Source organism: Antedon mediterranea, chromosome 5, assembly GCF_964355755.1.
Source record: "Antedon mediterranea chromosome 5, ecAntMedi1.1, whole genome shotgun sequence".
NCBI lineage: Eukaryota > Metazoa > Echinodermata > Crinoidea > Comatulida > Antedonidae > Antedon > Antedon mediterranea.
In genome coordinates this window covers 26526536-26553557 of record NC_092674.1, presented here as the reverse complement: position 1 = coordinate 26553557, position 27022 = coordinate 26526536, and the positions used below count along the sequence as shown (strand labels likewise).

Genomic DNA, 27022 nt, shown 5'->3' with positions numbered 1-27022 from the left:
AGTTACCTTGCAGTTTAGCTTGTTGTACACCAGTTAGACATCTGAAATACTCATGGTTGATACAGTAGTTATTGTCTAATGTTACATTCTGACAGTTAAAAGTATACATTGAAGATGTAGTGGTACGTACCTCAGAGTTAAAACAATGTGAACGTCACGGAGGTAAGAGAGTTAACTGATCACATGATCACTTAAAGCTCTGTCTACACTATCAAATTAGTTTGACAAAAAAGTATCATTATTTTTTTAAATTCTTATTTTAGGCAAATTTCCAAGAATAACCACAAGTGAATTCATTCACTATCATCACACTTTTTTTGTCAAATTAGTTAGGAGTATAGACAGAGCTTTAGCCGATATAACTCTGATAAGATTAACTCCTTTTTATGCACGCTTAACAAACGTGTGAACACAGTACTAGAAGTATAATATATTCTATTTTTAATAATGTGTGTCTAAAAATAAAGTTTGATTTACTTTGTGGTTTGATGAAAGACTATTGCATGAATGCAACAAGATTAAGAAATAAACAAAAAGTACAATTACTCAGATGTACTAGAAATACATTCAGAGTAAAGATAAACACAAAATACAAAATGGATATACCGTATATTTCGGTGTATAAGTCGCACCTGTGTATAAGACGCACCCCCAACTGAGAGTAAAATATCGGTATTTTTTATATCGTCGATGTATAAGACGCACCTTATATTTCATCAAAACAATGTTTTTTTAAATTGTAATCAATATTATTGTAATAATATATTTTGTTATATCTACAACGGCGTCCTTTATTTAGGTTTTTTCTTACCTAGGCTCGACCGCGCCCAGCCTCAACAAGTTCTTTCTAACTTGTTATTCATGAGTTTCGCCGCAACATCGAGTGCATGACCGTGTGTGTAACACGCACGTGTGTGGGCTAGCCTCGCTCGATCATTTCGAGAGGGCGCACGTTTTCATGGACAATCGTATTCGATTAGTATCTATGTATCCGAGAAGTGTGTACGCTAGGTCCATGCTATAATCACCTGGAGAATATACTAGTCGAATACCGTACACCATGTGCCACCAAAAGAAGGGCTTGCGCTTGGGGTACGGCGATCGTGCGTATAACTACTGTATAAATAAATACTATTCCAATCGTACGACGTAAACGTTTACAAATGAAATTTTATCGGAGCGCCATAATGAACAAATCTTTTCATCATATTTAGTATAACATCATGCTAAAATGACTTGAAAACTAGGCCTAGGCAGAAGCAGGTTGCCGTTACGTTAGTTAGTTACTGTAGCTAGGCCTAGCCTACTCAGGCCTAGCAAACGAGGTGACGATAGCCTAGGCCTATGTACAATCTGTGTGGTGAGGCATTTATGTTCGGTGTATAAGACGCACCCTTAATTTAGAGGTCAAATTTGCGTGTCAAAAGTGCGACTTATACACCGAAATATACGGTACTAGAAGAAGTCTATTATCAAAAAAGGACAGTAAACTAAAAAGTACAACACTTGTATCTTACAAAACAAATATCAAACATAATATTAAAAACAAATATCTTTATTTGAATGCTTTGTCAACATACTATCATTTCAACACTATGGACTGTACAAGTCTGAAAATTACCGTACTTTGACGCAGGTGTACAGTAAGCTGGTCATATTTAGTTCACGTTTCGCAGCTTACGTGCCCTCATTTTTAGTTTGATTCCATATTACTCATTGTAAACTACTCATATGCGATGTGCAAGGTTGCCAAATATTGTTCATCTTATATTATATAGTGCCATCTATTGTTAGATGTTGAAAAAAAAAATACAGTTTGTACCCATCAAATACAGAACATAGTATCGATTAAAAACACTTTTAGAAATATCATCACCATGACAATACTTCTGTGCAGATGAGGAAAACATATGAATTCATTTAATATAGATTTCCATCACATGACATATGACTTGTGTCTTGATTAAAAGGTCAATCAAGGGTCGTACGACATCATGTTACAACCCTAGATATCTTTAAGTTATAAATCAGTTTCTCTACTGTCATGCTGTCATATGACTAACTACTAGTTAAAATGCGAAACATGCATCCATGAATAAATTTAGCTTAATTAAGATCGAGTCTTCGTTTACAGTAGCACACCAACTAACCTACATCCCACGTTACCTACTCAAACATTTATTTAATATCATAAAAAAATAAATAAATAATATACCATAAGAATCATATATAATAAGTAACATGTAATTTACTATTGGCCTGTTTATATTAATATTTGTTTGTCATAATTTCATTACGTTTTCTTTTTTTAGGGCAAAAATTTGCACACAAAAAATGTGGTCAAACATTCATCAGATATGTTTGAGGAATATACCATTCAAAGAAGTTTAACTTTAAATGAATACAGGTATAACTTTTTCAATTAGAAATATTGATTTTAAATCAAAATAAATACCTTTACAAAGTCTTCTATTGTATTTAAAGGGATTAATCATTCCGCATTAAATTATAACCTTCATGGGTACAAGTACAGTAAATCGGATTGGGTTCTTTTAAACAATAATAGGTATTTGACATTCAAAAAAATCAATAATACGAACAAGATTGCCTAGATAATTTCATCAAAAATAGTACTATACACATGCCAGAAGCAGGATACATTGATTTACTTAAGTTAAATAAAGGTATCAGAATATCATGTAGAGTCTATTTTCTCTAGGTCATAGTTCAATATCAAGGTTTTCTGGCACATATTTTGTTAGTTGCAATGATGGTTTTATAATTCTAGAACACTGGGTTCAACTTTAGGCTACTAACTATATTACACAAACCAAAAGTGGTGCAATAGCTGTCAGTACCATGGAGAAGGGTGTTCAATACATTTTGAAGTTTATCCTACTCTCTGAGGGGATAGTCTTATTATTGTATTATCTGTTTATCCTGGTAAGAAGCCACAGCATGCATAAAGCCGAATATTATTTTGTTATTTGAGGATTGGACAATTAAGCTACTTTCACATTGCACCCGGATTCGGTTTGGCACCCTAAGAAAAATATTACGAGCATTGAGCATGCTTTCACATCGAGTACGATTTCAGAAAATAATTCTTGATCCATTTCTATGAGTTTGAAGCCTGAATCAGGTATAGATTCATATCGTACAAATTTACAACTGAATCCATTTTCATCCACGATATTTTTCTCAGGGCATCGGACCAAAATATAGGCGTGATGTGAAAGCAGCTTTAAACTCTTACAAAACAAATGATGCACACCGTACAGATATCAATAATAGAGGATCATCATCATTTATGATTTACAATTCAATATTCTTACGACATAAATCACTTGCATATTTCTAAAGTCAAAATACCAAAGTAAACAATGTGAAACCATGTATAAATCTTAGCTCCTATCAATCAACAGTGTGAACTCAATACTAGTGGAAAAGGATACGTTTTCATTACTGTTCTATAGTGCACTCTTGTCCAAAATAAAATCGTATAAACAGAATCAAATACATACATAAATATGTAGAGGGTTATATGATATTTATAATAAAAATGATTGATTGAAAGAGAAACACAACAAAATTGAAATATTAATAAATTTAAATCTACAGTATAATAAAACAGTACAAGATCATAAAAACTGTGTGTGGGTTATATTGCTGAAAAGCTCAACTTTGTCTACTAAAAATAACTTCATAAAAAAAGTACAAGGTCTGTGCGGCACATTTTGAGTTTTCATTTTTCTGAAATAAGAGAAAATGTTGATCTTAAATCCATTTTTGAAAAGTGATTGATTAAGAAAACACATTCTATATTGCAAGATTCTATTCATCCCATGCATAATGTATTTGAGGTGTTACATAATGGTAGACGTTACCGGTCCATCATTTCTTGTACAAATAGGTTTGGAAACAAAATCTAAAAGTTACCTACTATTCACATGGTAAACTGAATGAACAAAGACAACAAAGACTAAAGATCAAAAGTACAAATTTACAAGAAACCAAAATCCACTGTGTGAATCAACATTTTACAATTTATGACTATCAATACAGATCTGTATTATGTCTTTATTTCACAATATATAAATTATAACAGATGACACTGCAACATGTTACATCTGTGGTAAATTCCATCCTAATCTCACGTTTTTCTGTAAGTAATACCATTAGAAAAATGTCATAAAATGTATGGAAGATTTCAATGTGGTTTTGTTCCCAATGATAATTGTTTTAATCCAAAGTTTACTTTCTGCGTCAACTACGCTCACGCAAAACTGGGGAAAGGTCACTATTTCTTCCACTTCCAAATTGTTAATTTGTTTAAAATGGCCAGTGGACTACCGGTATACCATTTTATGTGAAGACTGTTTTTCAATAAATATTTCAAGTTATATCTCAATCTTTGAGGAGAATAGGCTATTGTCGGTTTATCCAGGTAAGCTAGGCACGAAATAGACTAAACATATGGTAGAATGACAATGCAGATGAAAATGAATGAAAAATCTGGGCAATATTACCAATTACGAGTATGCCTAGCTTTTACTCAAAATACTGAATTGACAGAAAGTGAAAGTATGAAAGAATAAGTTCAAATGCGGTTATAAGATGACCCTAAACATGACCCAATCTTTCAATTTTATAAATTATGTTTTCAAGACCTAAATAGCAGGTGAAGTCTTTCAACACATGTATGATGAATAGTAGAAATAGTGGAATTGGTGATGTCATCTTTAAGACATCCTTAAGGAGCTCACAGGTCAATGACGATGATGATGGAGTTCGGTGATGAACATGATGCTGATGATGAGAATTAAAGGTCTAAAGATGACAATGATGATGAGAGAGGGAATGATGGAATTCAACTACAAAATCCCTCTTTTGGGAAGAATGACTTGCACTGTTGTAGCCAATCCATATTTAGGTGACACATCTATTCAGGAAACACACTATTCAAGGGACACACCTATTCAGTCAGGACACACACCTATTCAGGGCACACATCTAATCAGGGCACACCCTTATTCAGGAGACACATCTATTCTGTTGGATCCTGAAGGTGTCCCATAACAGAAGTTACACTATAACAAAAGTCCGAAAACTGTGGCCATTTACACTTCAGCAACCATAACTCCTACAATGGCAGAACACAAGGTGGAACATCTATTATAAGTGTAGTTTTAATTACAAAACAGTGAAAGTGTAACTTTTGACAGTAAATTAAGACGCAATACTGACCGCATGCGTACGTGTACAGAGCTAAATTTAGATGGCGCAGCCATTCTTTGAAATTTCTGACCAACAGGTCTTTCTGAAGAAAACAATGGGAATTCATTACAGGCAAATTAACTTGTCAAAACAATTATGAAAAATTGATTAAAACACAATAATTTTATCACAGAGTACATAACTAGATAGTGTTGAATTTCAGCACCTATTTGAGGTCACATCTACAATAGGTCAAAAGTCAAAATACAATAATATTGTAAACTAATGTCAATGAATCGTACAGTGGGGAAATGAGTGATATGTAAAGTCTGAAAGTCCAACATACAATAAAAGAAACTGTGTCTTTATATTACAGATAATCATAAAATTTATATATCTTTAAAAAAGCATCTTTTTTTTGCATTGCTTCAATATAAATAACTTTATTTAATCACGGTACTTGTTCACCTCAATGGTGTTCTTCCACAAGGCCGTAAGACATCATACAATACAGCAACAAAATCCATGGACTACTACTTTTATAATCGTCAATTAAATAATATCCTAGATTTATGAAGCACCTAATGTTGTGAAACCTCTAAGCGCTGTATATATTATTACCCAGTCATTTTTGGATCAAAGACGTGTGGAAACATATACTCCCATAATGAAGTTGTGTCTTGACCTTACCAGGCACACATTTGTACAGGACACTTGGGTGGAAAGAGGCAAAACGCAAGTAAAGTGTCTTGTCCAAGGATACAAGCAATGCATTCGACTCAGTAGTCCAAAGTTTAACATAATTCCCATTAGGTACAAGTTCTTTGCAGTAGACGAAGACACTGGCCTAACTAGATTGTAACAGTTATTCCTTTAAAAACTACTACACATCTTTTCTTGCTTAAATATCCAGTTCATTTGTACACCTAACTTTACAGTTCAAATGGAGGGCAAATATAAAGTTCTTGGTGCACCTGAGGGACGCATCTCTAAATGGGGGGATTACATACCATTTGATGTGTTATGTCTTAATACTATATAGGGAAGCCTTAAATAAATAAAATATCTGTATTTTGCTATAAAAAAAAACCTAACTTAAATTATTTCTTTACCAATACATTTTTTCAGCATAAAAATGATTAAGATTTATGTAATTTCAAAGCTTAACATTCCACCGTTCTCACAAGATTTTTACCTATGCAAGGTGTTAAGTAAATCCCCTGATATACCATTCTTCATAACTTCACCTCACCTCAAATATTTTTTCCATTCAAAGGAATGCAATCTAGAGTTCAATAGCTTAAAACAGCATAAATGATTCTAAATTTGGTTGTTAAAATTGAAATAAATCAATGAAACATAAGTCATAGCTATTTCAAAGAATACGATTTACATTATGCAACTGTTATACTATTCACCTGTATAATTATCATGTGAATAATGGCAATTTCTTAAATTGGACTATCATGGAACTTAATAGATTATAATACTATTTAGGTTAACTGTATATGGGACCATATTACATAATAATATAACGATCGAAACATTATGGGTCAGTTTAGTAATTATCTAACAAATTCATTATTAAAACCATTTCTGCGGTACTGTACTTAACTGTTGAGAATTAACCAGAAATAAACACAAAATGAAAATCTGTTGCTACTCCAGTTTCCCTTACAGCTATTGGCGTTAATTCAATTGTAAACCCATAATTGTACCAGCATGAAGTTAAACAAATAAAACACCCTAAAGTTTATTCACAAACTTCTGTTACGGTACACTGAATAAAATTGTATACGATATATTAGTTTTTGTCTTTTTAAAAGTCATATTGCTTTTTGTCGGAATGCCATGGCCATATAGACAATAATTATTTTGTTTTTAAAGTCATTAGTCCATGGAAATGAAGAGATATGAGGAATATGTATGTAGAATCGATAATAACTGAATTGTTGCGAAACATGTTAATTTGTATGGTCTGAATTAGCAGATTGTAATATTGAAAATTAAAATACTGGTTTAATATAGTGTTTTAAAAATACTTCTAATTTTTAAAACCATTTTAACTTGTTAGGCAACCAACAACTGGAAGAAGATGGGGAAGATAAACAAGAAGGTTAATAGATGACAAAGAGAGATATTAGACAACTTTTAACTGGTCAATAGCTTCAGAGAAGAGGAAATAGAAAATGCTTGAGGATTTACATCCAGTGGTGGATGACACGACCTGTGATGATGATGATGATAAACAGAAAATGCAAAATAACTTGAAATTGTTTGACTAATTGTTGTATCAACATCCTGGTTATTTCTTTGCCTGCAGTTTACTTGGATTTTATTTCAATTCATAAGAAACAATACAAACTTCTAAAACATTTTAAATGGGGTTTCCCTCTGATCAATAGCAAAACAAATTTTGGCAATCCTTTATAAGCCAACTACAATTAACAAGTAGAACAGCTCTACTACTGTACTGTATTTCTAGAAAGCCTACTTCTTTATTTAGGTTTTTTACAGTCAGTATTCTTATTGTTCTTTTCGAGGTTCAACATGGTCATTGTAAATAGAACTTGAATTTGAATTTTAAATCCAACTCACTATTTCTTTATGAACTTACACATAGCAAGTGAGTTCCCACCCACCCATGCATGTGAATGGAACTTTAGAAGAGACCCTTAATTGTGGGCGTGTCTGACCAATTTTGGAGACTGGCAATGTACAGTAGTAAAATGACCAATTTAGGAGATGTTGTACAGAATCATTGTACAATGCATTACATTACAAGTCAATCATTGCATTACCATTATCATTGTAGTTCACAACATGTTTAACCAAAAATTCAACAAAGATACTTAAAAATAAAACATCTTTTGAGTGAGGTCATGTCGAGTGATTGACATTATCACCTGTGTTGCCATGGTGATTTCCATTGGAGCAGTAACACGTCAGGTGTAAAGTAACATCACCTTGGAATAAATAAACATGTGTTTTATATAATAATTTAGTAACTTTTTGAGGAGGGAAGGTATGGGTTAAGTACCAGAAGGTGTTGACATTTACGACTGCATCTACATTCGGGTTTTAAAATAAAATGAACTTCTACTGCCAAGCCTATTCCTAGCCTGTAGCCATGTTCAACTTCTCATGCAACAAGATTGGTATACAGTGACCGGCCTCACCAATTTGGCAATCGGAAAAAATCAAAGAATCCTTGCATATTTAAATTCAACCTATTTTGTGTGTGATGGTTTATACCAAAAAGGTAGTACACAAAACTACTAACAAGCAATGAAATGCTGTTGTGTAGTGAAAGACTTTACATAAAAAGATTACTTCTTGCCCGATGTAGCAAGGAATTTAATTATAAGCTGCAAAAAAGAGAAATTGCGAGCCTAACAAGCACTATATGCACTAGTACTGTAGTAGTGGACTTGTATTGGTCTTACTACAGTAGTAGTAGTTACAGTAGATTACAGTTCCAGTGACAGAGTCACATGATTATCATTGCGAGTCTAAGGATTGTCATATGCAAGTCTTTACTAGCTCCTTTACAACTGGTTTCTAGTTTGAAAGGGGTACTTCTGGAAAAGGGGGATTGAACCAAGTACCCACCCTGCATACACAATTGTTATATAAACACTAGATACACAATACTAATATAAATAGAATAGAATAGTTTACAATATAAACTCACCTTCATCTAATCCATATACTTCCTTTGGTAAATTCTCCTGTTTATGAGCATCAGAATAGGCCATGCTCAGGTAACAAAAGAAACAACAAGAGCCTAGGCCCACATAGCAGCATAGTCCATGCTCTTTTGCAAAAAAAATTCAGCCAGCTAGCAAGCTCCAGTTATAAGATCCTACTAACTATGCATGTTTAACTGTTTAGGCCTAGTGTAAATGTTCAAGCAGTGAAATGCATCCCTAGGGACTATTCAATGCTTCAGATTACCAAAAACTATGCAAGCCCACACACTATAAGCAATGTAGACGTTAGGCCAGTACACACTGACTTGAAAGGTCTTTCAATGGGCCCTCAATATAGTCAACTTCTTGATCCTTCTCAGGTACAGATCCTACTTCAAGTCCACTGATTTTAAGAACTGGGTTTCCAGATGACAACTGGTATAAATCTAAAACTGTTTTTTATTTTTAATACACCAGTTTTAATATTGAATCTTCAATTGGTCATATATGAACTATTCTGTAGTAATGTCAGACTCCTTTCTCATGTGTTGTACTCTTCTTCTGCTGGTAACAAATTGGCTACTGATTAAAACTCTGGTATTTAAAACTATTCCTCGACAATCAATTTAAACTCTCTTTCATCACTGTGTTTAGATGACAATTAAATGACTAAACTCTACCTCACAAAAATATTTCACCAAAATAAATCGTTGATGCGACTGTATGTCCTTGCTCCGATTTCAATAGTATCATCTGAGCTTCTGTAATCCCACAGTGGTGAATATTGGTGTATCCCACACAAAAACAGATACTAAAATGTGGGAGATTTTACACTTGTATGAAAACCATCCAACCAATGCAAATTTGTTTTCACTAACATGAATAGGTGTATTAATATATTGTAGACTTTGCCAGCAAGACTCCGTGTTTAGTTTAATCAATGGCCAAATAAAATAAAAGTTTTTGGGGAACTGTCTAAAATAAACAGGGTACGTAGATATTTTCGGAATTTTGTATTTATCTATTTGCGAATGCTGATAAAAATAACAGATAAAGAACTTGGTTTAATCAACTAAAAAAATGGAGTGAGGAAATCAATAGGGTGTTTTTTTTTATTTGTAAAATTCTATTAAAATGTATGGAAACAGGACAGGTCTTACTGGTACAGTAAAGAGACATTTCAGCTATGTCATCTCAATATTGGTGTCCTCTCAATATTGATTGCAATTTAGTTAGTGATAAATCATATGCCCCTTGTTCGTTTCTCGGTAAAATGTACCTATAACATTAGGGGTCTAATTAGTGATGTATAGCTACAAGAAATAAAGTGGTGCGGTTATCACAAGGAAAGGGAAGAAGCTCTGTTCCCAATGGGTTGTCAAAGACCTCTGTGAAAATGTGGTCAGGTTGAAACCTTACCAACCATACTGGTGGCTAATACTGGTGGCTAAGGCCCTGCTAATTAAAAGGGATGCTCCAAAGGTGGGATTCCCAGTAAGTTGAAAATCTAAGTCGACAATTATCTTATCAATTAAAACAACTCTTCTGAATTAATTAACACTCGGAATCATAAACACAGGAATGTATTAATCAATAGACATGCTTATTCCACCTGAAATCTGTGAATAATCCGGAAGAGGAAAAGACAAGAAAAAAGCACATTTACACCGATTCATTCCACTTCAACACCTCTGGATAAAACTGCAGCTGCCATTAGCAAAGTACCAGAAACAAATCTATCATACTACGCAGGCAGCCAATGCACATCACATCAAATATGGTAGTGATATGCCTAAATATGGTGGTGATATGACATCATCATGTCCATATATGGACACATCACATTTTTTTTCACATAAAGTTTGATAGTGTAGACAGAGCTTAACTTTTGTATTCAATTCAAAGACATGATATCAAGTTGTCACATGGAAGACACATACTATGTTTTTGTAACCGTATTCACCATTTAAACTTATACTTTTAGAACCATATCCCCATTGAAAAAAATCTCAAAGTACCACCACCATCATCATTTATTTTTGCATTGTTCTCTCACTTTAAAGATAATGGCTAATGTTGGTTTATCCAGGTATTCTAGGAACGAAATAGACTAAACAAATTTAATGTTATATAGTGCTTTTGTTACACATTTTCCAAGTACATTTATTATCAAATAGAAACAATTGCTATACAATTAAGAATATCCTTACCATATTCAAATTTTTCTTCATCCATCCTTCTGAAAATGGCAAATGTTACTCAACTTGATTAATCAATTCCACACACATACAGAACCTTAGGCTTACCAAAAGAAATTAGCATATCTTAATAATTCCACTAAAAGTTGTCTGGCAGAGAACAACCAGCGTGTCTGTGCTAAGTATCCTTGCTGATGCACTACCAATTAATCCATACAATGACAATATTAAACAATTTAGTCACAGATCAAAAAAGGCATGCCTTTAGGCCCTATACAGCTGAAACACTCCCGTGGTAATCACAAAAGAGTAATCATCCTACACAGAATTCAATCTGCAACCACCTAATCTGCTAACGTGTACTGTATGTTTTTCTTGCTTAATTTGCCAGAACAGATTGCCTTGTAGTTCTATTCCATTGGAAAAATATACTGGACTTTTGTGGAATGGTGGAAACTCAGATTTCTATTACTTCCTTTTAAGAAGATAATTGTATATAAAAGATCCATAAACCAAGGTTTATTTTCCAAACAATTAAGTGGGTAGAAGGTAACATGGCATATTAATTTGTGATGACAAAAACTCATTTGTGACAGGAGGGAAATACATCATTCTCATTAACAATTTATACCAAATATGTATGCAAATATACTAGGTAAAAACTGTAGTGTAAAGTACTTAACGTTTTAAAAATAGCCCTATTCTATATTTAATGAAATACGTAGGAGGAGACAAGACAATTACATTTCAACAACATAATGATTTTATTGACCTTTTATGAAATGGCATTTTTGTTCACTGGCGGTCTTGTTAAGTTGGACACTTTTGGACAAATACACAATTCAGCATTTGCTAAAAATTTATATTGTGTGGATGTGATTTTTGGTGCAAACAAAGGTCAAATTGACTATTGACCTTGAGTAAATTTACTATGATTCAATTTACAATTTTTCAAGTCTAGTGTGAACAAGGCTTTAGAATGTATGGTTTTCAGAATGCATTTAAAGACACCTTCCCTACAATTTGTGACGTTTTGTAAAAATAATACATATATATTACTTTAAAAACATTAAACCAGGTCATTCCTTGTCTTAAATGTATGTTTTATGGTAAATTATGATAAAAAGTGAGAAACAATGCACTACCTAGGTAGCTCGCGGCAACTTACCTCTCGTGGACGGTCTTTAGGCCTAGCCTAGCTAAGCTTAGTTTTGTAGGCCTAGTTGGTAAACATCGGTAACGTATGAACATCGTACAATAACTATATACCTAGCCTGAAGTAGTTGTTGCATTAATTGTCTTTCTATTTTTGCCAGACTTCGTTGATACAAATTGGGGAAAACCCGGTATTTTCGCTGAAAAGTTAGGAGTCTTCCATTTGTTTTGGCCTCACGATCGATCGAAAAGTGGGTGAATTACAGAAGAAAAACAGAAATATCAATCCGCGCGCAATGCATTTTGGGATTTATAGTGGGCCGCTATAATTATTAGAATCGACCTATTTTTCACATTTTTAACCATTTAAAGACAAAAAAAGTTATCGCAATAGGACCATATAGTATTATTTTTAGATTAAATATAGTTTGTGATCTTAAAATAGATCTAAAAAACGTAGGGAAGGTGTCTTTAAATAGAAGGAAATAATTTGGATATAATTCGAGATCTTCTTACAAAATAAATTTCTTTTGGGCAAGTTTTTTGGGTTTCATGGACTTCGAACATGGGTAGTTGAATGTAAAGCTTTACCACTAGTAGTATATTGCTACAATGATTTCACAATTTTTTGTCAAAAAAATGTCAGTTGAAAATATGCCAAAATATTTGGCACGATTTCAATCGTACCACAATCGTCTTAACTAAAACCTGTGCACGCAATGTCCAATACAAAGGTGCGAATCCAAAACAAAAACATAATCACAATCTAAACACTTAGTACGCTTGATTATCAATCGGTGGCAAATAAAGGACTTAAATACAAGTCAATAACCGCACACAATGGGAGGGTAAATAATGGAAAGACCGCCCAGAGCTGTGGGCAAGTACTGCACGCCATTACGGTGCTAGTTTGCTAGAATTTACCTCTATTCATGGCAAGTATGGATGGAATGCATCATCTTAATACTAAAGGAATAATACTTCGCATTCACTTTATGTTATAAGAACACACTGTGTAATCGACGATGTCATATCACTATTTGGGCATATCACTACAATATTTGGGCACATAGACTTTTTTTGTCAAACTAGTTTGATAGTGTAGACAGAGCTTAAGGCCATCGGACTAGTATGTGAGAGGCACAAGTCTTTACTGTGCCATTGTTAGTATCCTATAGTTAATGCTTTACTCTTATTGTCTCGTTCTTCGAATGGGAGGTAAACCTGCTGGTCTTTTGCACACATATGCTTGATAAAGAGCTAGGTACACTACTTGACAATCTCCCAGTTTGCCGATATGGAATATGCTGCACTATGGCTGTCATGGACCCGTACAGGGCCTAATATAATACATTTACAGTTTATAACAGGGATAAAATCAAGAAACATAGAAACATCTATGAATAAACTGATGCTAAAAATAAATGTATGGTGATATTGTACATAGGACTGTGCTGTTATTATATATTATTATACTAATTATGTACAAAATAATGAAGGCCCTTGTCATATTGAAAATAGAGGGCAGCAAACAGATTAAATATTTCTAATACAACAATTCCCATTTAATTGATAATTTAAAAATGAAGATTTTTATTTCATCATACAGAAGTAACTAAGCTTTAAAGATGTATTGTCCACAAAAAAACCCCATGAAAAATGAAGATTAATTTGAATTGGTTATTTTGTAGTTTAATTAAGGTTAAACATTTCTACAGAAAAAAAATGTTCCCAAAATGTGTTCACTTATAAAAAGACAAAATAAATGATTAAATTCAACTAAAATCCCAAGCAAATTTTTACTTTAAATTACAGTTTTTCAAATCCAATTTTTGGTCAATAAGCAATTCATTAATAAAATATGTTACACTGAATTTACATACAACATTTGTGCTGCATATTGTCAAATATGTTTAGTACATGTTTACATGAATGTTCTTTCTGTCAAGCTTTATGAAGATCCTGTGATTTAAAATGCAATATAGCAACGCCGAAAAATGACATCCATAAGGCAATAATTGACGCTACATTTTGACTATTATTAACAAATTATAGAAAAGGACGAAACATAGAATTAATCATGGCCATTCTCTCACGACTTGTCATTTTTTGAGTTACCATATGTGCTATAAAATGAGCAGCATTATATCTAAAACCGTTATAAATAATTAATCTAGTTAATACCAGCTTAAATAATCAATGCATAGAAGACCTTCAATGTCTCATTATTCAATTTAAACAATCTTTTAACAAGACATCATCCACTTATTTTGACAGCATTGACAACAGGGACACAATAGAAATGATCTTCATGTTTAAAATTACCAAAACCACACACCAAGTACAAGGTAAAACTATTTCTATCTCTAATCCAACCCTTCAAATAACAACAATAGCTTTGAAGATAAAAGTATCAAATTTATAGGAAGTAGAATCTAATTGTTAGAAAAATTAATTATGAAAACAGATTAACGTTGTAGCAGATTTAAGGATCTTCCAATAATAGGATTAAATGTTTTGACAAGTACTGGTGGTTGAGAGCATTTTTTCCCACTAGGCTGGTTAGCTATACTAGAACTATATCATCAATCTTGCACTTTAGTATACACAGGCATATTGGCTGTATGACATTAAAAATGTATTATTTTGGACGGTATAGGCCCTCCATGGACCCACGACAGCAAGCAGTGCAGCGCTTACCAGATCAGCACACCGGGAGACAATCCCCTACTCTTTTCGAATAGTGTACCAAGTTCTTTAACGTGCACTGTTAAGTACACAAGACCAACGCAGGACGAGGCAATGAGAGTAAAGCATCTTGCCTAAGGATGCAATTAGTATGGTACAGATAACTTCGAAACCACACCTATCACATGCTAGTCCGATAGTACCATTACACAACTCTCTGGTGTATATACAGCACCCGTCGCTATTTCTAGACGGTCTCCCATCCAGAACGCAACCGGGCCCAACGTTACTTAACTTCGGTGATCTGCCGAGAACCAGTGTTTCAACGCAGTATGGCGTAACCCTAAAAGAGGCATATGATCATGACATGCAACAACATCTACTTTAGGGTATGTTCAGACTCACGGAGTTACGGTGGAGTTATGTACGCGGCGTACAAATTTTTGTGTCTGAACCATGCCGCGGATTAGCGTTAGGGAGCTGTTACTCCGCGCCAGTGGCGTTAATAACTCCAGCGGGAGAGGGTAGATTTCATAAGGCTAATCCATTGATGCATCAGTGATTTCAACCTCCGGTCAACGTCAGCCAATGAAAAGACACGACCGCAATTAGCAGCAGTCTATTCGCGAGGTTTTTTTTAATAGCAAAACAATATAGCCAAAGAAGTTCTTTGATATAGCCTATTCCTCGAGCTAGCCTAGATCAACAGCAACATTCGAATTAAAATGAAACGTGTTACATGGAAAAGTACAGAAGTGGCTGATTTGATTTCATTATGGGGCAGCCCTGAATTTATAGACAAGATAGAAATTAGAAATTGGAAAGCTAGCGCCGGCAACAAGATGGCTGTTTTTAAAGAAATTGCATCTAAACTGCAAAATTCTTCCTGACGAAGTTGGCGTCGGCGACATGATTTCACAAAATTAATTAAAATCATACAAATAATGGCAAAGTCATTGTCCGTGTAATAATTATGTTCGATGATTCTGTAAGGATTTGCAAAAAAATTGGCAAAAAAAACCATTACATTTGAAGGTAACATTGTATTTTATATTGCTAGGCCTAGCTAGTGTTGTAAACTTTCGCGCGTGTCACTCTCAGCTCTGTTGTTGTTTTATTGTGTGTATGTATCCCATCGGCCGTTTCGGTATGACGGAACTTCCGCTTTAAACGCAAGACGTTTGGAATGCTAATCGTTGTGTCTGAACACCTTGACTTTTAACGCCACGGATTACCGTACGCCTTGCGTAGATAACTCCACCGTAACTCCGTGAGTCTGAACATACCCTTAGTGATAGGAGTCTTCAACAATACTCGCTTAAAAATCCCAAATATTTTAGTATTGTACTAAAACCATGTACCAATCTGCATGCTTGCCTTCCAATCCCAAGGTCCAGGGTTCAATCTTAACCTAGTTCCATGGTTCCATCCTGACCTAGTGCCAGGCTTATAACTATGTACAACTATTTCAACTCCACTCCCTAAGCCTCAAATGAGACTTAGTTTGTAAGCACGATACATTATAAAAGAGTTTATCCATCCTGTGAGTTTTCTCAGTTGGATGCGTAAGAAACTTAAACAAACAAAAAGAACAACAATATTTATAATAATAATAATATACTTCAATATAATAAAATTTAACTTACCAATCATGTGGTATAAACAATATTACCTAGTTAGTATTCTCCGAAGTTTTTAAAATTGAGAAACCAAGATACTTCTGACATCTGTGCAGAGCCATTTAATGCCTTAAGAACTATTCCCCAGAAATTATAACAGAATATTTAGGTCAGAAATGACTTATAATCAAGACTTTCCTTTAGAGAAGATAAATATTTTTGCTAAGAATTGAGACCAAAGCTTAAGGCATTAAAGTAACGACTGTAGTGATGATATACCGGAGTTTAAAAGTCACGAATGCCATAACCGACCACACACACCTTCATACCTTCTGGCCAAATTTAGTAAAAATTATAAAATTGTCATAATTATTGCACGCTTTTCATTTATATCAACGCTTGACCACGCTCATAAGAAATATCATAACTATAACGTAACTGTACATCTTGAACTTTGTATATAATATTATGGAAAAATAAAATAAACAAATTTCCGTTGCAAAGTCTGCCACAGTAGCTCGGCATTTTTTTGCAGATGTATCAAATATAGTTATAAGAGCTAGAATGTCAAACCAGGATGATATTAAATTACAAAAATATCATAATTTATGAAGTGGCTACAGTTATATTATACTATAAATTCAGATCTACAGTGTTGATTGCTTTTCTTAAGGCAAGAAATAAATCATCTTTTATTTGTTAGATGCTTTTCTTTATTTGATAGATGGCAAATTGATTTTTTTTGGTAAAATAATTTGATTACTTTGTTGACATGTGAACAATGTTTGTCGTGTTTGTTGCAATGCTTCCTAGGGATTTAGAAAATTCTCGGTACTGTATCCAGTAATATTGGCAAATTCTGTAATACAGTGTCACATATGAATCACATGTGACACCTGTATCATGGGCCTTAACCTTAACCATAACATTCAGTAATACAGTGATACGTGATCATATTATACTATAATTACAGAACTTGCCTATTGCAATACACAAAGTGTGATATGTAGAGATATCAGTATAGGGCAGAGAGTCGGGTGGTAGGCCTACTATAAAAAAAGAAATTACGATGTTGGTATTATTGATACTGTAACTCTCACTAGAGGGCACCTTTCACAGGATGTATTGTACCCTATGGAAAATATGGAAAGTCGTCCACACACAATGACCATATTTGGAAGGGTTTGAGATGGGAACAGATTCAAAACATACAACAAGTTTGGAGGTGCACAAGAAAAATTTAGTCTATGGCTGTGTTTAGATTTTAAACTCAATTATATGTGTAACCTAAATTGTAAAGTCCGAACAGGTCCTACTGGAATCTTGACTTAACAAAATATATAGTAAAAAATCAGAGCCAGAGAGTTTATTTAAATTTAACTAGAAGTCACTCTATAACATCATTGGGGATAGAGCAGGCCTGTATTGCTATTAGCTTACCTTTCATATTGGGATAATATCCTAAGGCTCCAACAGCCACATTAGTACCATTACAACAATTAAAATCCATAATTGCTATTATTACAACTTTCTGTATACATATTTTGTACAATTTCCACTGGTCTTCTTTGCTACATCTCCTTAAATGAAAGCTTTTAACAGATTCAATTTAATTTATTTACATCCAATTCCAACCCAATAACTTAAATGGTCCTAGGTAATAGGTCAAGAAAGGTCAACCAGTTTAATGGTCACTAACCTTTTTCAATATGTAAGAATTTATATAAACAATTAATAATGTTAAACAAACAATATTCAATAATTTATAAATTGATGACAAAAAAGTGATATGGTACTATGGTAGTGATATGCCCAAATATGGTAGGGATATGACAACACATTAAGTTTTAGACAGAGTTTTAGCCTACAAAGAGCATATTCTGAAATTTACTAAAAAATACCTTAATTTCAAACTATGTATTCTTTTCAAAGCTTTGTACTATTTTGCATTTTAAGAGGTAAAAAAGTAAGAGGCGGGCCCTCACTGCTTGTCACAGAAATGTTACGCAGTTATGACAATATTCAGGTACGTAAATTAGACAAGCAATGGGTTACAAACAGTACACTGTTCCGATTCAAACCTTATCTATAATTAATCTTTTAAAAAAAATGAGATTCACAACGATGATATGAACAAAAAAATAACAAATTACACAAGATACAATCTTGTACAAAACTACAAAATAATAAGTTTCTAAATCAGTTTCACAAATTTTTGTTCAATATCTAATACCGTATCGAAGAAGTTAATTTCCTTTAATCTTTTTTCATAAAGAACAAATTTGGTTGATTATAAAGGCAAATAATAAGGTGTTAAATCCAACCTTCAGAGAGCAATGTTTTTATTGAGAGAACCTGTACTTTTTTTTATGTTCAATAGAATAAATTAATGTAGAACTTCGATTTTACTATTATGCCGTACAGTTGTACCATATAAAAATGAAAAAATATGGACAAATTTAATGCCTATTGTAGGCTTTATTATTCTTTTTGTACAAAAAAAAATGCTTTGGTTTCTGGAAAAGGAACTTCTGATTACATTGTAGATTTTGATTATTTGGTGTCAGCAGTATTTACATTTTTGTTAAATTGATCTTTAAATATAATTTAAAATTAAATTTATACTGTACCCTAAAGAATCCTTAAATATTCCTTCATAAAAAATCCAATGGTAATTTAATCCCAAATTTTCCCAAAGATTATTTCCAGCGATGGAATCGCCTCAACAACCCTAAACATTGACGTCATTGGTCATTCGGATCTTATGAAGTCCAGTATTAAGTAGGTATTTGAGATTTGAAGCCATGATAGGCGAGATAGTTAATTTCACATTATAATTTATACGAATAAATGTAGATATAATGACCGGATCCAATCCGTGGGGTAATCATGATTATTTCTGGATGCGGACATTTCTACCTTATCCTATCCCTTGATAAAATTGTGATTTATTTAAAAATTTAATAATGGTTAATTAATGATTGAAAAGATATCTGATATAGTAGAACCCCTCTTTTGGGAAATCTCTATTTAGAAATCTCTATTTAGGGGTTGCCCTTTTAAAAGAACAGTTTTGGCAGTAGTAAAGCAGGACGCACCGCAAGGACGTACGCGCAGCGCACGCGAGTTGACCCATGAGAAGCCACTGTTCAAATAATCCATCGCTTGTGATTGGTAAAATCACTTACGTTACGTTACATCCTTGTGTTTTGTCTCTAGTGGGAACCAAGCTTTAAATGAATGAGGGGCAATAACATAAATACGGCTAACACTTATGCAAGAGAATCCCTTATTGAGTCACTTTTTTGGGTAATTCCCAAACATGTCCTCTTAATAGGGGTATTACTGTTTTTTTGTAAAATAGTCAACTTTGACCTGGTCAATAAATAGAATAGCCATGAATCCAAGAATTAAACCATTACAAGCTACCACACTATAGTGAAATTAAAGATGTAAAGAATTAGACTACAGGGATAGACGGACTGATGATACAATAATATTGTTGTCAACAAATTCAGGCTAAAACCAACATAAACTTGGACATTATAAATAAATAAGATGTCAAGAAAGAAAATAATGTAATATTTTTATAAATACTGTACGACAAATGAAAATGCAAAAGACCACCTCCTCAGTTTAAAGCTGTCCCAAACATATTTAATAGTTTACAATTGATAATTCTCTACCATTGTATCGACAATTAAATCAGTGATATCCTTGGTCCGCAATTAAGTTAACTGGTTTGATATTGCTTGCAATATTAGTAAAATGTTTGATAGATTGTATTTAAACTTGGGATTGACAACCAAAATACTAAAGGGACGACTTATTTATCCATAAAACAGTTGCATTTTCCTAAAAAGACGATTCCAATTTAGTGACAATTACCCTATTTAATACAATTTATAATTTTACAATTTAACATGGATGCCAAGTTTTGAATAAGGGGATGAAGACTAAATAACATAAGATAAGATAAATCTTTATTGTCATGAACACAACAAGGCGAACATGAAATTGGTTAATTAATTCATCCGGATAATGTGATGTGTTTTGTAGAATAGAATTTGGTATTTTAAATTAAAATAGTCTATTTCGAAGAGCGAGAAATAACTGGAACATTAGAAAACTTTTTTTAAACCAAAACCTGGAATGCTATTAATTAATAGGGGGTAATCTTAACAGGGGTTCCTGGTGTGTTTTTATCTTGTGTTTTGTCTTTAAACTTTGTAACTGTTTGTTTGTCTTTATATTGGCTCCTTAGGGAGATTAGTCTTTTATGAAGAGGTCCCCAGTATAAAGAAGAAATAGATAAATACAAATACATTTCATTTCACCCTTCTCTAAAATTGTTTATTTTGTATCACCCTCGAACTTACATTTTCTTCCCCCTAAACTTCTAGCTACATTCATGAAAACCTATTGGTCAAAAAATATTAGCAAATTGTGATTCCATCATCCAATCATTTCATTTCTTTTAAAATGAAATCTAACTGGAATTTTCAGCTGCCAAGAAAAAATACAGCTAATTTATTCACACTAATTTTACACACATTGGATGATGATGACTATTGCTCCTTTAGAAGACATTGTCTAGACTTATCAATCATCAGTATTGATATCACTCCTCATCAATATCTTTATCATTTAACCTCAGAAACAGAATTTACATACTGCGCATTCATTTTCATTAGTGGTATTTACTCATACATTCTATCATATTTCATTGCACAATACCAAACCATTGGTTTTAACTGTACTCACCAAAAGAATGCTCATTTAATAAAATGCTCATTTTAATAACATTCTTTGAAAATAATTTATGATGATGAGATGAGAAGATAGGTAAAGACAATAAAAAACAAGTAAATGAAGTTTGAGGAAATGAAGGAGGAGAAAAATAATAATGATCAATCTGATGAGGTAGATGATGATGCTCTATTTTGGACACAACAAAAATGATGTTTTTATTTGTAAGATGTTATTATCTTTCTTTCACCCATTTGTACTTTGCATTTTGTTTAGTTGTTAATTTTACTCACTTGTTCTTGAGAATGGTTCCATGATGGTTCCAAAACGTCAATCTTTTTTGTCATTAAATTTTATTTTAAAGCATCAAAATCTTTTTGAATAAATTGAGTTTTTCTAATTTGTTCACAATTTCATCCGAAGTTTCTAAGCACATGAAGTGTACATACAATATGTAAGAATACAGTCTACAAAAACATGACAAAAATAGAAGTCTAAAAGCCTGTATCGAGATCTCGATGCATATTCAGCTTAAATTATCTAGAGCCTTATCCAGCAAGGTACCTAGGAATACCAGGAAGAATTAAGGTACAATCCATGCTTATTAAAATGCAAATTATTATTAATGTAGTATAAATATCTTTAGGCAGTGATGTAGTAAAGGTTTTGGATTTGAGCCCAGTGAGAAGGTACCGGTACCTAATAGCTCAAAGTAAAATGAAGAAAATCACTGGAAAATATCCTTGATGTGTCCATCAGTGTAAATGCATGTGTTGTGATAGCTAAAGGGTTGTAATTACTGAACATTATCATGTTTTTTGCACTTTTTAAGTTCATTAACTCTTTATGAGGTGTTCTCAAGTTGTTCCCTGGTTGCTTTTGTAGCCTTCAAGCCAGTCATTCACCTGTAGCCTTGCAAACAAAACCTACAAACATATTTTTGTAACAGTCACAACATAATACTGTACTGTATGTTGCCACCCACACACAAGAAGCATTTTTAATCAATTCCTAAGAAAACATTCACAGAAATAGGTATTATGCACCTACACAGATAGCTAAACCTTTTACCTACCTCATCCAACAGTCTCCCACGTCGACTCCCTCATCGCACAACCTCCCTCACCACACTACATACATCATCGCACAGGGGTATTGCTAAACACCGCAAACCCCCGCAAACCTAAAAAAAAACATAGCAAACCCCACCGAACCAACATAAAAGTGATTGAATCATGTAGTGTACAACCGACTGGGTATATCCATGTAAAAAAAATATTACATTTTAACTGTTAACTAATTATTTTTGGGGTAAAACATTATTTTTTGGTCAAAAATGATTGCTTAACCCTGCAAACCTCCAAAAAAATATAGCAAACCCCACCGAACCAACATAAAAGTGATTGAATCATGTAGTGTACAACCCACTGGGTATATCAATGTAAAAAAAAAAAAAAATTTCTACTGTTAACAACTTATTTTTGGGGTAAAACATCATTTTTTGGTCAAAAATGATTGCTAAACCTAAAAAATAAGTAGTTAACAGTAGAAATTTAATATTTTTTACATGGATATACCCAGTGGGTTGTACACTACATGATTCAATCATTTTTATGTTGGTTTGGTGGGGTTTGGTATATTTTTTGGAGGTTTGCAGGGTTTAGCAATCATTTTTGACCAAAAAATGATGTTTTACCCCAAAAAATAATTAGTTAACAGTAAAAATATAATATTTTTTTTACATGGATATACCCAGTGGGTTGTACAATACATGATTCAATCACTTTTATGTTGGTTCGATGGGGTTTGCTATGTTTTTTTGGAGGTGTGCAGGGGTTTGCGGGGTTTAGCAATACCCTCGCACAGCCTCCATCGTCTACCTCACCACACAACATACATCATCGCAATGCCTTCCTCATCACACAACCTGCCTCACCACCCCACATACATAATCGCACAGCCTCCCTCATTCCATCGTCTACCTCACCACACTACATACATCATCCTATGCCTTCCTCATCACACAACCTCCCTCACCACACCACATACATCATTGCACAACCTCCCTCATTCCATCGTCTACCTCCCCACACTACATACATCATTGCAATGCCTCCCTCATTCCATCGTCTACCTCACCACACAGCCTCCCTCATTCCGTTGTCTACCTCACCACACTACATACTGTACATCATCCTATGCCTTCCTCATCACACAACCTCCCTCACCACACCACATACATCATCGCACAACCTCCCTCACCACACCACATACATCATCGCACAGCCTCCCTCATTCCGTCGTCTACCTCACCACACTACATACATCATCGCAATGCATTTCTCATCACACAACCTCCCTCAACACACCACATGCATCATCGCACAGCCTCCCTCATTCCATAGTCTACCTCAATACACTACATACATCATCACAATGCCTTCCTCATTCCATCGTCTACCTCACCACACCACATACATCATCGCACAGCCTCCCTCATTCCATCGTCTACCTCACCACACTAAATACATCATCGCAATGCCTTCCTCATCACACAACCTCCCTCACCACACCACATACATCATCGCACAGCCTCCCTCATTCCGTCGTCTACCTCACCACACTACATACATCAGCGCAATGCCTTCCTCATCATACAACCTCCCTCACCACACCACATACATCATCGCACAACCTCCCTCATTCCATCGTCTACCTCACCACACTACATACATCATCGCACAGCCTCCCTCACCAACTACATACATCATCGCACAGCCTACATCATCGCACAGCCTACATCATTGCACAGCCTACATCATCGCACAGCCTCCCTCACCAACTACATACATCATCGCACAGCCTCCCTCATCCCATCGTCTACCTCACCACACTACATACATCATCGCACAGCCTCCCTCACCAACTACGTACATCATCGCACAGCCTCCCTCATTCCATCGTCTACCTCACCACACTACATACATCATCGCACAGCCTCCCTCACCAACTACATACATCATCGCACAGCCTCCCTCACCAACTACATACATCATCGCACAGCCTCCCTCATCCCATCGTCTACCTCATCACACCACTTCTCTTCTCATCAGACCTCCTTCCTCTACAAAGTGCCCATTATACATACTGTACAGTAGCAACTTGCCCTACTGTTTTCTACTCTGGTTGGTGGTTGACTAAAAGTTCACACAATGTTTTATTAAGTTTACTGCAAAGGTAGCAACACTGTATTTTTATGGTTTAAAAAAAAAATACACAAAGTTTATACAAAATTTGTTTTTATTAATTACAACCAACATTTCTGAAACAATGAGCAATGTTGTACAACAACAATGTATATTCATTTGGTTTATTTTTGTTATAGTGGGTGGAAATATTTTAGGACTGATAGCTAATAATTAATAGTAATTTTTAACTACATTTGTATTGTAGATCATAAAATAAAGATCATGAATGTTTTTCGAAGTTTATATTCTTTGTTTAGCAATAGAAGTTTCTCCAACAATGGGCATCTTGTACACTGATGATTTGGTTTATTTATTTGTTATAGTGGGTAGAAGAATTGTCCTCATCATTTGGCACCTAAAATTACCTCATCGTACAGCCTCCCACACCGACTCACACCAAAATTATAGTAACTCCATTATAGACACCTATATAGTAACACAGTGTTTTCTATATATAGGTCCACTGAGGTTGGCCATAACAAATATTGCCCTTTCTTTATTCCACAGGGATCCCCTTAATAGGAGTGTCCCAAAAGAATTATACATTAAGTAAAATAATTATATATAACGAATAAACATCAATTTTCGACAAAATAAATACAATTTGTTACCACGCCAAGTTTTGGGATCTTGATATCAAAGAAAAATATTAAATTGCTAAGTATTTTGATATCTGAAAGAGTTATGAATTATAAAATATCATCTGATATGTAATATTAATACCACAATGCAAAGGCTACAGTGAAGAGGAAATATATATCATTTATCAATCGTCCTGGGGAACTTTTTCCACTACACCTGGACAGTGGTAACTTGAACAAAAGTAGGCCTACTGTAAGCTACAATGTGTAAAGGAAAAGTTCAAAATTCCATAATTCCCATTGTGGGGTAGCATGGGATATCTTTCAAGACAGATGGGTAATGGTACCATTCTCATGCCACTACAAAATGGACAATCAATTTTCATTTTCAAAATTCTTAATTCAAGTCACACTATCTTCAGTTATCTTAAATTTTTATACAAAACAAACAATTTTAAGAATGTCTGTGAATAAAAATGTTGTAGTACTATTTCGTGCATAGCTTACTCGTTCAAAGCAACATTGTGTGTACTTATGAGAGAGTAAGAAAAAAACAATCTTGTTTTAACTTCCCTATGGTCCACAAATCCCACCCCTTCAAAATACCCTAAATTATCTCTACAATCAAAAAAGAAAAAAATTTCCTTGAAACTTACCAACCATAGTACATATATGCTGGTGAGATCATAATTAATTTGTTAATTTTCCTGATAATAAAAATTTTAAAAACAAAATCTGCAAGAAGATGTCATTAATTATCTAGCTGTACACTTGAGGTAGACATTTACCGGTATCTTGAACTCGGTGGTATCTTAAACCCGTCCTGGTTGCCAGAATATTTAGATGATTATGACCTATTCAGATAGACAAGACACAACTATTTCTGGCAAACTCCATCATAACAAACCTACTGATGAAATAAACAAGAGAAACAGAGTGTTTTTGTTTACAATACTTTACAAAGTTTATGTCAGGAGCATGGCATCTTAAGTGAAAGTATTCTACATACAGGCCGTACTGGGTGGGCTTTATTAACACAAAGCAAATGCATTAGATATCTGAGATGTCGTTAATGGAAGATTTCATAGGGTTAATTAGCAAGTTTAATGACAGTAAATGGCACCTTGATGGAGGTATTCAACACTTTCCCATTGCTTAGACAATTCTATCAATAAAAGTTTAACAACTTGCGTTAAAACTGACCTTTAGTTAAAATCACAGTTTTGGCAGGCACAGGTATAATCAATTAACTGGTTGAAATTTTTTAGAGATGAGTAATCTGGAATGATAGTCCAGACCTAGACTAATGAATGATGCGCTAAATTTACGAATGCATGTCCTAATTATGTTCGAAAAATGTTCATCTGGTTTTATATTAAGTATCTGTATATAATTATTTTAAACCAGCACATGTACATATCTCTGGTTTAACGTAAAGAATTGTATACAATTCCTAATTATAATACTCTACTGTACTTGATAATTCTCTAATACCAGTGGCAGATAAGATTTTAGAACTGGAAGGGGCCTAGTAAAATGAAGTGCTGAACTGAACAACCCCTACTTCTTATCCATTGTATTCCTCAACATTTAGGCTACTGTAGGTGGGACCTTAAATCCGTGAGCTCAGCTACTGTATGCATGTTGGCAAATAATGCGTTTATAGTTATCTCATTCAAGCTTAGTCTACAGTATTTCTGTACAAACATTCTTTTACTGTATGTATAAAACTTTATAGCATGGCACTCTATATAAACATACCACCCTCAATTCAACTATATTATAGGGATGTCCCCATCTCCTATCTTTAAAGATCAAAATTCCTTCACCTCACTCATAACATTTTTTTATTAATTCCCGCTAAAACTAAACATG

General features: G+C 33.9%; 1 protein-coding gene across 1 annotated transcript in view; it reads right to left on the bottom strand.

The window, feature by feature from the left end:
* The window catches only part of LOC140050161 (rho GTPase-activating protein 7-like), a 104947-nt gene that overhangs the window by 65875 nt on the left and 12050 nt on the right, over positions 1-27022 (bottom strand). The window lies entirely within an intron of this gene.